We start from the raw sequence: 13,965 nt of genomic DNA, 5'->3' as shown, positions 1-13,965 counted from the left end.
AGTGAGGAGGGGTTATGGGGTAGTGAGGAGGGGTTATGGGGTAGTGAGGAGGGGGTTGCGGGGGTGGAGGAGGGGGTTGCGGGGGTGGAGGAGGGGGTTGCGGGGGTGGAGGAGGTGTTTGGATTGGTCTTGGCCTCGCCCCAACACCCCCACGCTCCCCCCCCCCAACTGTCTCCCCTCGAGCAGCTTTTCTCCCTGAGGAGGTGGGTGGACGACCCCGGATCCGGGCCTAGAGTCTAGGCCTCAGCAGCCTGGGCCCGGCTCTCAGTGCTGACACTGATGGTGGTCTCTCTGCGTCTCCTGGAGCAGGCAGCGACGGCTCATTCTACCCTGTTCCAGAAGCTTCTCTTCGCTCGGGCCTCGGGCAGAAAGGCCCCTTTCGCCTCCCGTCAGTCTGGGGCCTCTGGGTCACTTCTCCTCGAAGGTGACGGTCTTTGACAGCAAAGGAGCGACGCTTTGTTTGCTCGGTGACCGAATGTTCCGGAAGAGTTGGTGCTCCGTCTGCAGTGAGAGCCTGTGGAGTGTGTGTTTGGGGTAACGGGAATCTCCACCTCCTGTTGGTCTCTCCTCCCGTCTTCGGCTGGCGGCCAGACACAAACAATCCCAGAGAACATTTTGTTCACAACCCTGCGCCTGCCACTCAACACCCGCGAACCAATGGGCCTCCCGCGGGACCGAGCTGTGAAACTGCCCCACGGTGACCGGCATTAACCCTTCGCTGGCATATACACAGACCCCAAACTGACCTGTCCGAACCGCTGCACGCAGGGTGAGTTCTGCATCATCTGCAAGATGTCAATGCATTGGCGAGAGCGTGCAGAAGTGATTTGCAAGAATGATTCCAGGATTGAGGAACTTCAGTTATGAGGGTCAATTGAAGAAATTCAATCCTGGTCTCCCTCCTCTAGGAAGGATGTTGTGAATCTTGAAAGGGTTCACAAATGATTTACAAGGATGTTGCCAGGGCCGGAGGGTTTGAGCTACAGGGAGAGGCTGGGGCTATTTTCTCTGGAGCTTCAGAGGCTGAGGGGGTGACCTTATAGAGGTTTATAAAATCAGGAGGGGCGTGGAGAGAGTGAATAGTCAAGGTCTTGTCCCCAGGGTGGGGGGAGTCCAAAAGTAGAGGGGCATTGGTTTAAGGTGAGAGGGGAGAGATTTAACAGGGACCTGAGGGGCAACTTTTTCACACAGAGGGTGGTGCGAGTATGGAATGAGCTGCCAGAGGAAGTGGAGGGGGCTGGTACAGTTACAACATTTAAAAGGCATCTGGATAGGAATAGGAAGGGTTTAGAGGGTCAAAAGCAGAAGTTGCAGGAAAAGGTCAGCAGGTCTGGCAGCGTCTGTGGAGTGAAATTAATGTTTACATTCTGGGTTGAGTGACCCTTCCTCGGAATGTCTAGAGGGATAAGGGCCAAATACTGGCACAGGTGACTAGATTAATTTAGGATATCTGGTTGGCATGGATTGAAGGGTCTGTTTCCACACTGTACAGCTCTATGACTCTATGGCTTTTCCTGAGAGAGGAGTGGGCCAAAAGGAGATTTAATACAGGTTTTCAAAATTGTGAGTGAGGTCTGGATTGAATAGAGAGGGGGAAGCTGTTCCCGTTCATGAAAATGATGTGCAAATGCAGCAAGGGTGATGTGAGTGTTTAGGGCATGGAATGCTTTGCCTGGAAATGTGTTGGGGTTTTATTCAATTGAAGCATTTGAGAGGGGCATTGGATAGTTATTGGGGTGAGAATGGGGTGCAGGGAGATGGGAGAAAAGGCAGGAGATCAGCACTAGGGGTTAGAACCGGTTCAGTTACGATGGGGCGAACGGCCTCCTTCTGTGACAATCCCGTGGAGCAGGTGGGACTTGAGCCTGGCCCCCAAGCCCAGAGGTAAGGCACTGCCACTGGGACACAGTACACTCATTCTTCTAAGACAACCCCCTTTGCATCCAGTTTAAAATTCTCCCCCTTGTTTTTAAATCTCCGATGGCTGGGAGCACCAGTCCCCCACACCCGAACTTCCCTCCTTCCTTATCTGTGCAAACCTCCTCGACCCTCACTACCGTCTGAGGTCCCTGTGCTTCCCCCCCAATTACAAATCCATGCAGTGTGTTGATGAGCTAGCGAAGGGTTAAATTCTACAGTTGCCTTAAACTACCTCTGCAGTTTGCAAAGCCCCAGTGGAGCCGGCTGGAACCGGTATTGTGTACAATCTGAGGCTGGAATGTTCTCCGAGTAAAATATTGTCTGGCAGAATCAGCACAACTTGTACTGAACTCCTAATTACATGTTCGAGTTTAGTCCTAAACAAAACAAATATAAGTCTCCTATCCTTGGGCAGAAACTGCACTTTTCACTTTCAGTGTTTTGGGAGCGGGTTCAATGCTTTCCTTAAATTGTTAGCTGTTCTTAGCTCAACAACAACAACTGGTATTGACGTGGAGGGTACTCCAGTCCACCCATTGTCCCAGCCTGCTCCTGCCCCACCGAGCTCATCTCCTTCTACCTCAACTCAGTCCTCTCCCCTTTGGTCCAGGAACTCCTGACCCGGACATAACCCACGCACACCCTACACCTTTTCCAAAACTTTCAATTCCCTGGCTCCCAACTCCCTAATCTTCACCATGGACATTCAGGCGTTTGACACCTGTATCCGCCCCCCCCCCCCCCCCAATAAAGATGTCCTACAAGCCCTCTACTTGTTCCTCTTCTGTAGGCCCAACCAATCCCCCTCCACCTCATTCTCTTCGTGGAACTGGTCCTCACCCTCAACAACTTTTCTTTTGATTCCTCCCAGTTCTACAAACCAAAGGTGGGCTCGAGCTCTACCTGGTCTTTGTAGGATACATGACTTTTCCTCTGTCACACCAGCACTGTCCCTCACCTCTTCCTCCTTTACAATGATGACTGTATTGGTGCTGCCTCAGGTTCACACAAGGAGCTCAAGCAGTTCATCAACTTCATTAACACGTTCCATCCCGTCCGCAAATTCACTGGCACCATCTCTGACACCTCCCTCCCATTTCCGGGCCTCTCCATCTCCATCTTCAGAAACCAACTCACCACCTACATCCATTTCAAACCCACTGACTCCCACAATTACCTTGAACACACCTCCTGTTCAGCTTCCGGTCACCATCCACTTTAACTCCCCCTCCCACTCCCTGGTGACATGCCCATCCTCGGCCTCCTCCCACTGTCAGAGTGAGGCCAAATGTAAACTGGAGGAACAACACCTGATATTTTGCCCGGGAGCTTACAGCCCAAAGACCTCAATATTGACTTCACCAGCTTCATATTCCCTCCAGCCCCAGCCTTACCCCACATCCAGCACCCCTCCCCACCCTCACCTCCCTAACTGACCTAACCCTGTCCATCTTCCTACTCACCTATCCACTCCACCCTTCCCACCGACCAATCACAACAGCTCCCTACCTATCACCATCACCAACTATCACCATCTCTCCCACCTTTCCCCAGTCTCACACCCCTCTCTCTATGTATTTCTGGGATACCCTCCCCCTCCCCAGTCCTGACAAAGGGTTTTGTCCTGAAACATTGACTTTCCTGCTCCTCGGATGCTGTCTGACCTGCTGTACATTTCCAGCCTCACAGTTATTGATCCCCGTATTGATGTAGCACCTTCAATTCACTGAAATGTCCCTCACCTCTAAATAGCAGAAAGAAAATTGTGCAATGAGCAAGAGATGTCTCATGAGCTGCGTGTAAACTGGGAGAAAGGGGATAAGTTTTAGAGAGGGTCTTAAAGGAGTTGGGAAGGGGTCATGTGTGAGAGAATTATGGAGAGAATTCCAGACTCCAGGAAGCTGAAGGCACAACCACCAATGGTGGAGCATTGGGAATCAGGAATAGCCCAGGTTCTGGAATTGGAGGAATGCAGATATCTTGGAGGGGTGTGGGTCTGGAGGAGCTATAGGATGGGGGGGAAGTGTTTAGAAGCTGAGTTTAAAATCCCCCAGAAAGGAGCCAGAAGGTGGTCCCTGACTCCCAGTGCGGGGGTGGGGCATTCGGGAGAGTCAGGACACAGATTTGGGAGGTTCTCAATTTGAAAGGGAAGGATTGGGAAAGTCAGGATGAAAGGTGATCAGAGATAATGGGAACTGCAGACGCTGGAGAATCCAAGATAACAAAGTGTGGAGCTGGATGAACACAGCAGGCCAAGCAGCATCTCAGGAGCACAAAAGCTGACGTTTCGGGCCTCGACCCTTCATCAGAGAGGGGGATGGGGAGAGGGTTCTGAAATAAATAGGGAGAGTGCGGGAGGTGGACCGAAGATAGATAGAGAAGTGGAGAGGACAGTATAGGTGGGGAGGTGGGGAGGGGATAGGTCAGTCCGGGAAGGACGGACAGGTCAAGGACGCAGGATGAGGTTAGTAGGTAGGAAGTGGAAGTGCAGCTTGAGGTGGGAGGAAGGGATAGGTGAGAGGAAGAACAGGTTAGGGAGGCGGGGACAAACTGGTCTGGTTTTGGGATGCAGTGGGGGAGGGGAAGTACTGGGCTGGTTTTGGGATGCGGTGGGGGAAGGGGAGATTTTGAAACTGGTGAAGTCCACATTGATACCATTGGGGCTGCAGGGTTCCCAGGCGGAATATGAGTTGCTGTTCCTGCAACCTTCGGGTGGCATCATTGTGGCACTGCAGGAGGCTCATGATGGACATGTCATCTGAGGAATGGGAGGGGGAGTTAAAATGGTTTGCGACTGGGAGGTGCAGTTGTTTATTGCGAACCGAGCTGAGGTGTTCTGCAAAGCAGTCCCCAAGCCTCCGCTTGGTTTCCCCAATGTAGAGGAAGCCACACCAGGTACAGCGGATGCAGTATACCACATTGGCAGATGTGCAGGTGAACATCTGCTTGATGTGGAAAGTCATCCTGGGCCATTCAGCCTCTCCCTGTAGCTCAAACCCTCCAACCCTGGGAATATCCTTGTAAATCTTTCCTGAACCTTTTCAAGTTTCACTTCTTACAGCAGGGAGACTAGGATTAAGCCTAATGTACAGACATGAGAATTAATGGAGGAGTCCAATCAGCCCGTCCATTCTGCTACACCATTCAATAAATGAATTCATCTTGACCGCCAGTTTGCTCCCTGTGATCACTGACTAACTGAACGGAGGGTGAAACATGTTGTGTAGCTCAGGGTGAAAGAGAAGTCTGTCTTTCCTTTAGCTTCCTGCCTTTAGCACTTAGTTTCATTTCCTCCTGTTTTCTTTTGGAGTGAAGTCATTGGCTGTGAAGCAATTACCGCTGTCTCTGGAGGAACACAACAGGACAGGCAGACCCGAAACGAGGGCTTTCCTGCTTCCTAATGCTGCCTGACCTGCTGTGTCCCTCCAGCTCCACACTGTGTTATCTCAGACTCCAGCATCAGCAGTTCCTACTATCCCTGACCCTGTCTCTGGCTCTCCAATCCATGGATTGTGAGGCGTTGACTGCCACCTGCTGGAAATTCGCTCCACACTGCCCTCCAACCCCACCACACCCGGCACCTTCCCCTGCAACCGCAGGAAATGCTACACTTGTCCCCACACCTCCTCCCTCACCCCCATCCCAGGCCCCAAGATGACATTCCACATTAAGCAGAGGTTCACCTGCACATCTGCCAATGTGGTATACTGCATCCACTGTACCCGGTGCGGCTTTCTCTACATTGGGGAAACCAAGCGGAGGCTTGGGGACCGCTTTGCAGAACACCTCCGCTCAGTTCGCAACAAACAACTGCACCTCCCAGTCGCAAACCATTTCCACTCCCCCTCCCATTCTCTTGATGACATGTCCATCATGGGCCTCCTGCACTGCCACAATGATGCCACCCGAAGGTTGCAGGAACAGCAACTCATATTCCGCCTGGGAACCCTGCAGCCATATGGTATCAATGTGGACTTCACCAGTTTCAAAATCTCCCCTTCCCCCACTGCATCCCTAAACCAGCCCAGTTCATCCCCTCCCCCCACTGCACCACACAACCAGCCCAGCTCTTCCCCCCCACCCACTGCATCCCAAAACCAGTCCAACCTGTCTCTGCCTCCCTAACCGGTTCTTCCTCTCACCCATCCCTTCCTCCCACCCCAAGCCGCACCCCCAGCTACCTACTAACCTCATCCCACCTCCTTGACCTGTCCGTCTTCCCTGGACTGACCTATCCCCTCCCTACCTCCCCACCTACACCCTCTCCACCTATCTTCTTTACTCTCCATCTTCGGTCCGCCTCCCCCTCTCTCCCTATTTATTCCAGTTCCCTCCCCCCATCCCCCTCTCTGATGAAGGGTCTAGGCCCGAAACGTCAGCTTTTGTGCTCCTGAGATGCTGCTTGGCCTGCTGTTTTCATCCAGCCTCACATTTTATTATCTTGGAATCTCCAGCATCTGCAGTTCCCATTATCTCTGCTGGAAATTCCTGCCTGCTTCGGGTGACATTGCAACTGAAGCTGATCCCAGGGTGACAAACAATGTGAGACTGGGCTGACTAGATACAGCGTCTCTCCCTCCTCCTTCAGGTCAATAGGAAGCTTGCTGGGGAGAGGTCTAAGGAGGTGCAACAAACCAGAATTAAAATGCAGAGATAGCAAGGTGTAGAGCTGGATAAACACAGCAGGCCAAGCAGCATCTTGTAGAAGGGTCTAGGCCCGAAAACGCCAGCTTTCCTGCTCCTCTGATGCTGCTTGGCCTGCTGTGTTCATCCTGCTCTACACCTTGTTACCTCAGGTTCTCCAACATCTGCAGTTCCTACTGTCTTTGATACAAAATTAAAATACAAACCCTCTTCACGAGTGGCTGGAGGCATGGCCCCTCACCACCAGGAGGTGCTTGTGTCCCAGAAAGGAGTCACTCCCTGAGAGTTATCTTGCAAAGACTTGATTAAAAATAGGAAAGTTTTGCTAAAACTATACCAGCTGGAATACTGCAAACAGCTCTGGAAAGATAGACTGGCATGAGAGGCAGTTCACAGAAGGTTTATGCAACTGATACCAGTGTCTTACGAGGAGAGATTGAGCCTAAACTCACTGGAGTTTAAACAAAAGAGAGGTGACCGTATTGATATTTATTCACAGAATGTGGGCATCTCTAGCTGGACCAGCATTTATTACCCAGGGGGCAGTTAAGAGTCAACCACATTGGTGTGGGTCTGGAGTCACATGTAGGCCCAGACCAGGTAAGGACGGCAGTTTCCTTCCCTAAAGGACATGAGTGAATCAGGTGGGTTTTTCCGACAATTGACTCGGTCACCATTTCACTCCTAAATTTTTTAAATTGAATTTAAATTCTGGGTCTTGAACCCAGGTCCACAGAACATTACCTGGGTCTCTGGATGAATAGCTCAGAGATAATACCACTAGACCATTGCTTCCCATTAATTTGATTTGCCAGAGTAGATGGAGATAGTTTGTGGTTCCAGTGGGAAAGTGTTGGAAGCAGGGGATCATCTGTTAAAGACAGAGATGAGGGGGAATCTCTTCTTTCTGGGGAGACTGATTGTGTGAAATTCTTTACCACAGAGGGCTATTGACGCCCACTCAGTATATTGAAGGCTGAGAGAGACAGATTTTTAATCAGGAAGGGGGAATCGAAGGTTATTGGGAAGTAGGCAGGAAAGTAGAAGTGAGGATTATCAGGTCAGCCATGATCTCATTGAAAGGCTTAGCAGATTCGATGGGCTGAACTGCTTACTTCTGCTCCTGCATGTTATGGCTTTATGGTGGGTAAAGGAAACTTGCAGAGTTTACGAAATAGTTGTGTGAAATTTGAATCTTTGTTACAATGACTCTCACCAATTTTTGTCGGAGCACCGCAGAAAGCATCCTGCCTGGATGTGTCTCAGTGCGGTTTGGCCGTGATTCTTCCCTAGGACTGTACGAAACTACAGAGAGTTATGAACAAGCCCTGCCCATCACACAAATCAACCCCCTATCCATTCACTCCATCTATACAGCCCACTGCCTCAGGAAAGCAACCAACATCATCAAAGACCCTCCCACCCCGGGTTTATTCTCCCCCACCCCCTTCCATCACACAGATGATGTAAAGGTTTGATTACACAGATGAACAGATTGAAGAGCAGCTTCTTCCCTGTTATTATCAGACATTTGTATAGACCTCTCACACATTAATACCGATCTCCCTCCCTGCACCTTCTGTGTGGCTGTAACACTGTATTCCGCACTCTGTTCGGCTTCCCTAATGCACCTTGCACAGTGCAATGTGCCTGGATAGCACACAAAACAAGACTTTTCACTGTATCTCAGTACATGGGTCAAGAATCAATCAACCAATCATCAATGGTTTACATTCTCCTCCAGGCCAATCCCGCCTCCTCCACCATCCTATCCCTTTATTCCACCCAAACCTGCATTCTCTATTCCCAAACCGTTAACACACCCCTTCCTTCTAGTTCCGCTTCCCATTCCCATGCCACCCTGTGCTAATGCCCTCTCCCCGTATTGTCTGCCATACCCATCTTCCCCATCCAACAGCCTCTCCCCACCCTCAAATATTCCAAATGCAGCCTGGCCAGACCCTCATACAGCCTCAGCAGCACGTCCCTGCTCTTGTATTCTAGCCGTCTGGAAATGAATACTAACACTGCATTCGGCTTCCGAACTGCCAGCTGAGCCTGAGCATGTTAGGCTTTAAGGGGAACCTGAACTAGTACCCTGGTGCTTCAGATTTCTGAAGCCTTTCGCCATTTGGAAAGTAGTTAATGCCTCTGTTCTTCCTACCAAAGTGCATAACCTCACACTTTCCCACATTGCATGCCCTTGGCCATTTCTTTGCCCACTCTCCCAGCCTGTCCAAATCCTTCTGCAGCTTCCCATTTTCTACCTGTCTCTCCACCAACTGCTAACATCCAGATGGTTCGTGTGTAACGCAGATCAAACTGAAGTTGTCAAAGTGCAGACGGGCACTAAATATCTGCAGATCCCACTTCTGACACACGCTCTGATTGCTCAACATTCCTGACAAAAATATTAATATCCTCCTCATAGTTTACCTTCCCATGTGATTATAGGTGCTGCTGCCGTTTGCTGCTCAGCTCTAATTGCCCCTCAAACTGAGAGGCTTGCTTGGTTGGTTCACAGTCAACCACATTGCTGTGGGTCTGGAGTCACATGTAGGCCAGTTCAGGCCAGGTAAGGATGGCAGATTTCCCTCCCCTAATATGTGTGTGTGTGTGTCTATGTCTATGTGTGTGTGTGTCTATGTGTGTGTGTGTCTATGTGTGTGTGTGTCTATGTGTGTGTGTGTCCATATGTGTGTGTGTGCATATGTGTGTGTGTGCATATGTGTGTGTGTGCATATGTGTGTGTGTGCGTGTGTGTGTGTGTGTCTATGTGTGTGGGAGTGTGTGTGTGTGTGTGTGTGTGTGTGTGTGTGTGGGGGGGGGGGGCGGGGTGGGGGTGGTTGGAACGTGACCCTGGGACAAATGGGACTAGCGTTGAGCTCTGCGTTGGAGTCACTGACTCCCTCTGGTCTCGGACTGACTGCAGGAACCAAGTGAGGTTGAAGGAGGGAATGTGTCAGTCCCTGAAAGGAGGGAGCAGTACAGACTGTGCGGGAATCTTGGGCTCCTCGGCTACAGGCCATTCCTGAGAAAATGGCAAACCCAAGTTCTGGAATACCTTGCTCCGAAGGAACCTGCCCTGCAGGCTAACTGCCTGGTGAAGATTTTAACTGAAAGAGCCACACACTGGGAGCTGGGGGCTGCTCAAGGAGCTGGGACTTGGCTGAACAATGAATCCTTTGTCAACACATTGGGCGATGAAAGGGAACCTATGAAATCCTGAACAATCTTCTGTGTTCGCAGGAAGACAATGAGATGAAACAGCCCAAACACTATTAACCAGGATTCGATTTCACACTGTTCCTTTTATCCAGGAGATATTTAGAACAAATGTTGTAAGGATTCCAGATGGGAATGGGGTGGGGTGGGGGAGTAGAGCTGAATTTCGAAAAGCAAACATGATATATAAAGCTAAGATAACAAAGTGTGGGGCTGGATGAACACAGCAGGCCAAGCAGCATCTTAGGAGCATAAAAGCTGACGTTTCGGGCCTAGACCCTTCATCTGAGAGGCCCGAAACGTCAGCTTTTGTGTTCCTAAGATGCTGCTTGGCCTGCTGTGTTCATCCAGCTCCACACTTTGTATTCTTGGATTCTCCAGCATCTGCAGTTCCCATTATCTATGATATATAAAGCTGCTGGGTTTTATCACTGGGTAACTAGAGACAGGCTCAGAGAGAGAGAGCTGATGCACATGGGTCCAGTTACACTTTGAGATTGCTTTTAACCCTTAACAGATGTAGATAGATGGAGAGAGAGAGAGAGAGAGACAGACAGACAGAGAAAGAGACAGAGAGACATCACCTCAAGTCCTAGGCACAAATCCTGGACTACCAAAACACCAGATGGTGGAACTCCAGCCAAGATGTGTCATAGAGTCATTGAGTTGTACCCTTCGGTCCAACGTGTCCATGCTAACCAGATATCCTAAACTGACCTAGTCCCATTTGGCCCACCTCCCTCTAAACCCCTTCCTATTCACATACACAGCCAGATGTCTTTTAAATGTTGCATTTGTACCATCCTCCTCCGCTCCCTTAGGAGCCCCAGAGACAAAACATAACACAGTGTGGAGCTGGAAGAACACAACAGGCCAGGCAGCATCAGGAGAGCAGGAAAGCTGACGTTTTGGGTCTGAGGGTCATCCAGATCCACACCTCATTATGTCAGGCTCCAGCATCAGCAGTTCCTACTATCCCAGAGTCAAAAGAGTCAGGGCCAGAGGAGTTTGGATTAATAAAAGTCACCATTGTCCCATTCTCTGAGAGAGAAGTGATGAGTTTAACCTAAGGGTCACCACGCCTCAGGGTGAGGAGAGAGGTTGAGAACAGAATTTCTCTCCCTCCCTCCGCGCTCTCACTCTCTCCCCACCCCATGCAGGTGAGGGGAGAGATGGTAAACGTCAGTCTGGTGCAGGAATTGAACCCATGATGCTGGTGTTTGGTCCACGTCGCAGACCAGCCGACTGAGCTTCCAAAAAGCTGCAGGCCTCCTCCGACTCCCAGCCTCAGTGCAGACGCGAAGAGGGGTCTCACAGCCCCCTGCATGGCAGACTCCCTGGCTCAGCATGGACTCCTGGTCTCGAGGTGACCCTGGAGCGATCTCCCAGCATCATGGGCCTTGGTCTGGGTTGGGAGACCCATGTCCAGAACTTTTATTTCTGCCATGTTGGATTTGTTATTTCTGTATTTTTCTAAGATGTTGTACCTTTGTACCTAACATGGTGCTGTAAGTGGCAATGTGTAAGTTTTTTACTAAACCCATCAGTACATCTGAGAACAAATCTAATTCTAATTCAAAATGTGGACTCATGATAAACATGGAATCACACAGGGAGGCCATTCAGCCCATTGAGTCGGCCCTTGTTACAATCTAGCTGCTTGGTCTATCCCCGCTTCTACCCTGCAGCTCTAAAACGTCTCCTTTCCAAACGTTTATCTCATTTTTCTTTACAAAATTCCAAGTGACTCCACCCCACCAACCACCCTGCTGCCCTCAGGCAGTGTGGCCCAGATCACAGCTGCAAGTGAATAAAATGTTCTCCTTCCCCCACTCTGCTTCTGTAACTCATTCTCTTCAGTCCATGTCCCTCTGGTCACTGACCCATCTGTCTCTTTCTGAACATTTACTCCATTAGACCCCCTTGCGATTTACAGCTCCTTGATTGAGTTTGTCCTCTCTGAGATCTACCCAGTTTCTTCAGACTCGCCATTTGACTGAATAAACACCATTTCAATCGAGACAGACTCAATGGTTTTAATCACAAGTGCTAATCATATTGAACAATACACACCAACAAACCCACGCTGGGATCTTTCTCTCTCTCTCTCTCTCTCTCCAGCCTCTCTCTCACTCTCTCCCTCCCCGGTCTCTATCTCCCTCTAATCACTCTCTCTCTCTCTCTCTCTCTCTCTCTCTCTCTCTCTCCAGTCTCTGTCCAGTCTCTCTCTCCCTCCAGTCTCTCACTCTCTCCCCAGTCTCTATCTCCCTCTAGTCACTCTCTCTCTCTCTCTCTCTCTCTCTCTCTCTCTCTCTCTCTCTCTCTCTCTCTCTCTCTCCCTCCCTCCAGTCTCTCACTCTCTCCCCAGTCTCTATCTCCCTCTAGTCTCTCTCTCTCTTTCTCCAGTCTCTCTCTCTCTCTCTCCAGTCTCTGTCCAGTATCTCTCTCTCTCTTCAGTCTCTTTCTCTCTCTCTCCAGTCTCTCTCCCGCCAGTCTCTCTCTCTCTTCAGTCGCTCTCTCTCTCCCTCCAGTCTCTCTCTCTTCAGTCTCTCTCTCTCTCTCTCCCTCCAGTCTCTCTCTCTCCAGTCTCTCTCTGTCTCCACTCTCTCTCTCCAGTCTCTTTCTCTCTCTCCAGTCTCTCTCTCGCCAGTCTCTCTCTCCCTCCAGTCTCTCTCTCTCCAGTCTCTCTCTCTCCAGTCTCTCTCTCTCTTGCTCTCCAGTCTCTGACACACCACCCCACCAACCTCCGGATACATCCTCCGACACTTCCACCATTTACAATCCGACCCCACCACCCAAGACATTTTTCCTTCCCCACCCTTGTCTGCTTTCCGGAGAGACCACTCTCTCCGTGACTCCCTTGTCCGCTCCACACTCCCCTCCAACCCCACCACACCCGGCACCTTCCCCTGCAACCGCAGGAAGTGCTACACTTGCCCCGACACCTCCTCCCTCACCCCCATCCCAGGCCCCAAGATGACATTCCACATTAAGCAGAGGTTCACCTGCACATCTGCCAATGTGGTATACTGCATCCAGTGTACCCGGTGCGGCTTCCTCTACATTGGGGAAACCAAGCGGAGGCTTGGGGACCGCTTTGCAGAACACCTCCGCTCAGTTCGCAACAAACAACTGCACCTCCCAGTCGCAAACCATTTCCACTCCCCCTCCCATTCTCTTGATGACATGTCCATCATGGGCCTCCTGCACTGCCACAATGATGCCACCCGAAGGTTGCAGGAACAGCAACTCATATTCCGCCTGGGAACCCTGCAGCCCAATGGTATCAATGTGGACTTCACCAGCTTCAAAATCTCCCCTCCCCCACTGCATCCCAAAACCAGCCCAGCTTGTCCCCGCCTCCCTAACCTGCTCTTCCTCTCACCCATCCCTTCCTCCCACCCCAAGCCGCACCCCCATCTACCTACTAACCTCATCCCACCTCCTTGACCTGTCCGTCTTCCCTGGACTGACCTATCCCCTCCCTACCTCCCCACCTATACTCTCTCCACCTATCTTCTTTTCTCTCCATCTTCGGTCCGCCTCTCCCTCTGTCCCTATTTATTCCAGAACCCTCACCCCATCCCCCTCTCTGATGAAGGGTCTAGGCCCGAAACGTCAGCTTTTGTGCTCCTGAGATGCTACTTGGCCTGTGTTCATCCAGCCTCACATTTTATTATCTTGGATTCTCCAGCATCTGCAGTTCCCATTATCACAAATGCAGTGAACAGTTGATGCTGGAGTTGGGCTGAGGATCTTCAGATCAGTGTCTCTTGTTTTCCAAAGTTGGAGGAAGATGGGCAGGCCAGTGTTCCTCTTACCCAGGAGCACAGATCTAAGAGGGGGAGGGAGAGAGTGGTTGGGGATGGGGCGAGAGCGGTTGAGGAATGGGCTGAGTGGTCGGAGAGGTGCGATAGTGGTTGGCAAGGAAGCGGGAGTGGTGAGTAGCCAGGGAGGGGAAACAGTTGGTGGAGGGATAGTGGTTAGGAAGGAGGGGAGAGTGGTCGGGGAGTGGGGAGAGTGGGTGGGGGCGTGTGATTGGGGAGCGGTGAGTGGTTGGGGAGGGTGTACCAGAGAGAGGGAGGGGGGAGGAGAGTTGGGAAGGGTGTAGGAGAGTGAGAGAGAGCGTTGGGAGAGTTGGGGAGAGTTGAGGGAGGGTGTTGGACAGTGAGGGGG

The 13,965-nt window shown here is 51.1% G+C and overlaps 1 long non-coding RNA gene across 1 annotated transcript; it reads left to right on the top strand.

Annotated features, from left to right (window-relative positions):
• The first annotated feature begins 150 nt into the window (after nucleotides 1-150).
• On the top strand, nucleotides 151-9,905 carry LOC125447825 (uncharacterized). The gene is made up of 3 exons (XR_007246609.2): nucleotides 151-769; nucleotides 9,019-9,139; nucleotides 9,497-9,905. It is a non-coding gene; the product is annotated as an uncharacterized LOC125447825 (long non-coding RNA).
• The last annotated feature ends 4,060 nt before the right edge of the window (nucleotides 9,906-13,965 follow it).

The sequence above is a fragment of the Stegostoma tigrinum genome, chromosome 39, assembly GCF_030684315.1.
Source record: "Stegostoma tigrinum isolate sSteTig4 chromosome 39, sSteTig4.hap1, whole genome shotgun sequence".
Lineage (NCBI taxonomy): Eukaryota > Metazoa > Chordata > Chondrichthyes > Orectolobiformes > Stegostomatidae > Stegostoma > Stegostoma tigrinum.
The sequence above is the reverse complement of the archived record's forward strand: the minus strand, read 5'-3'. Positions and strand labels throughout refer to the sequence as shown.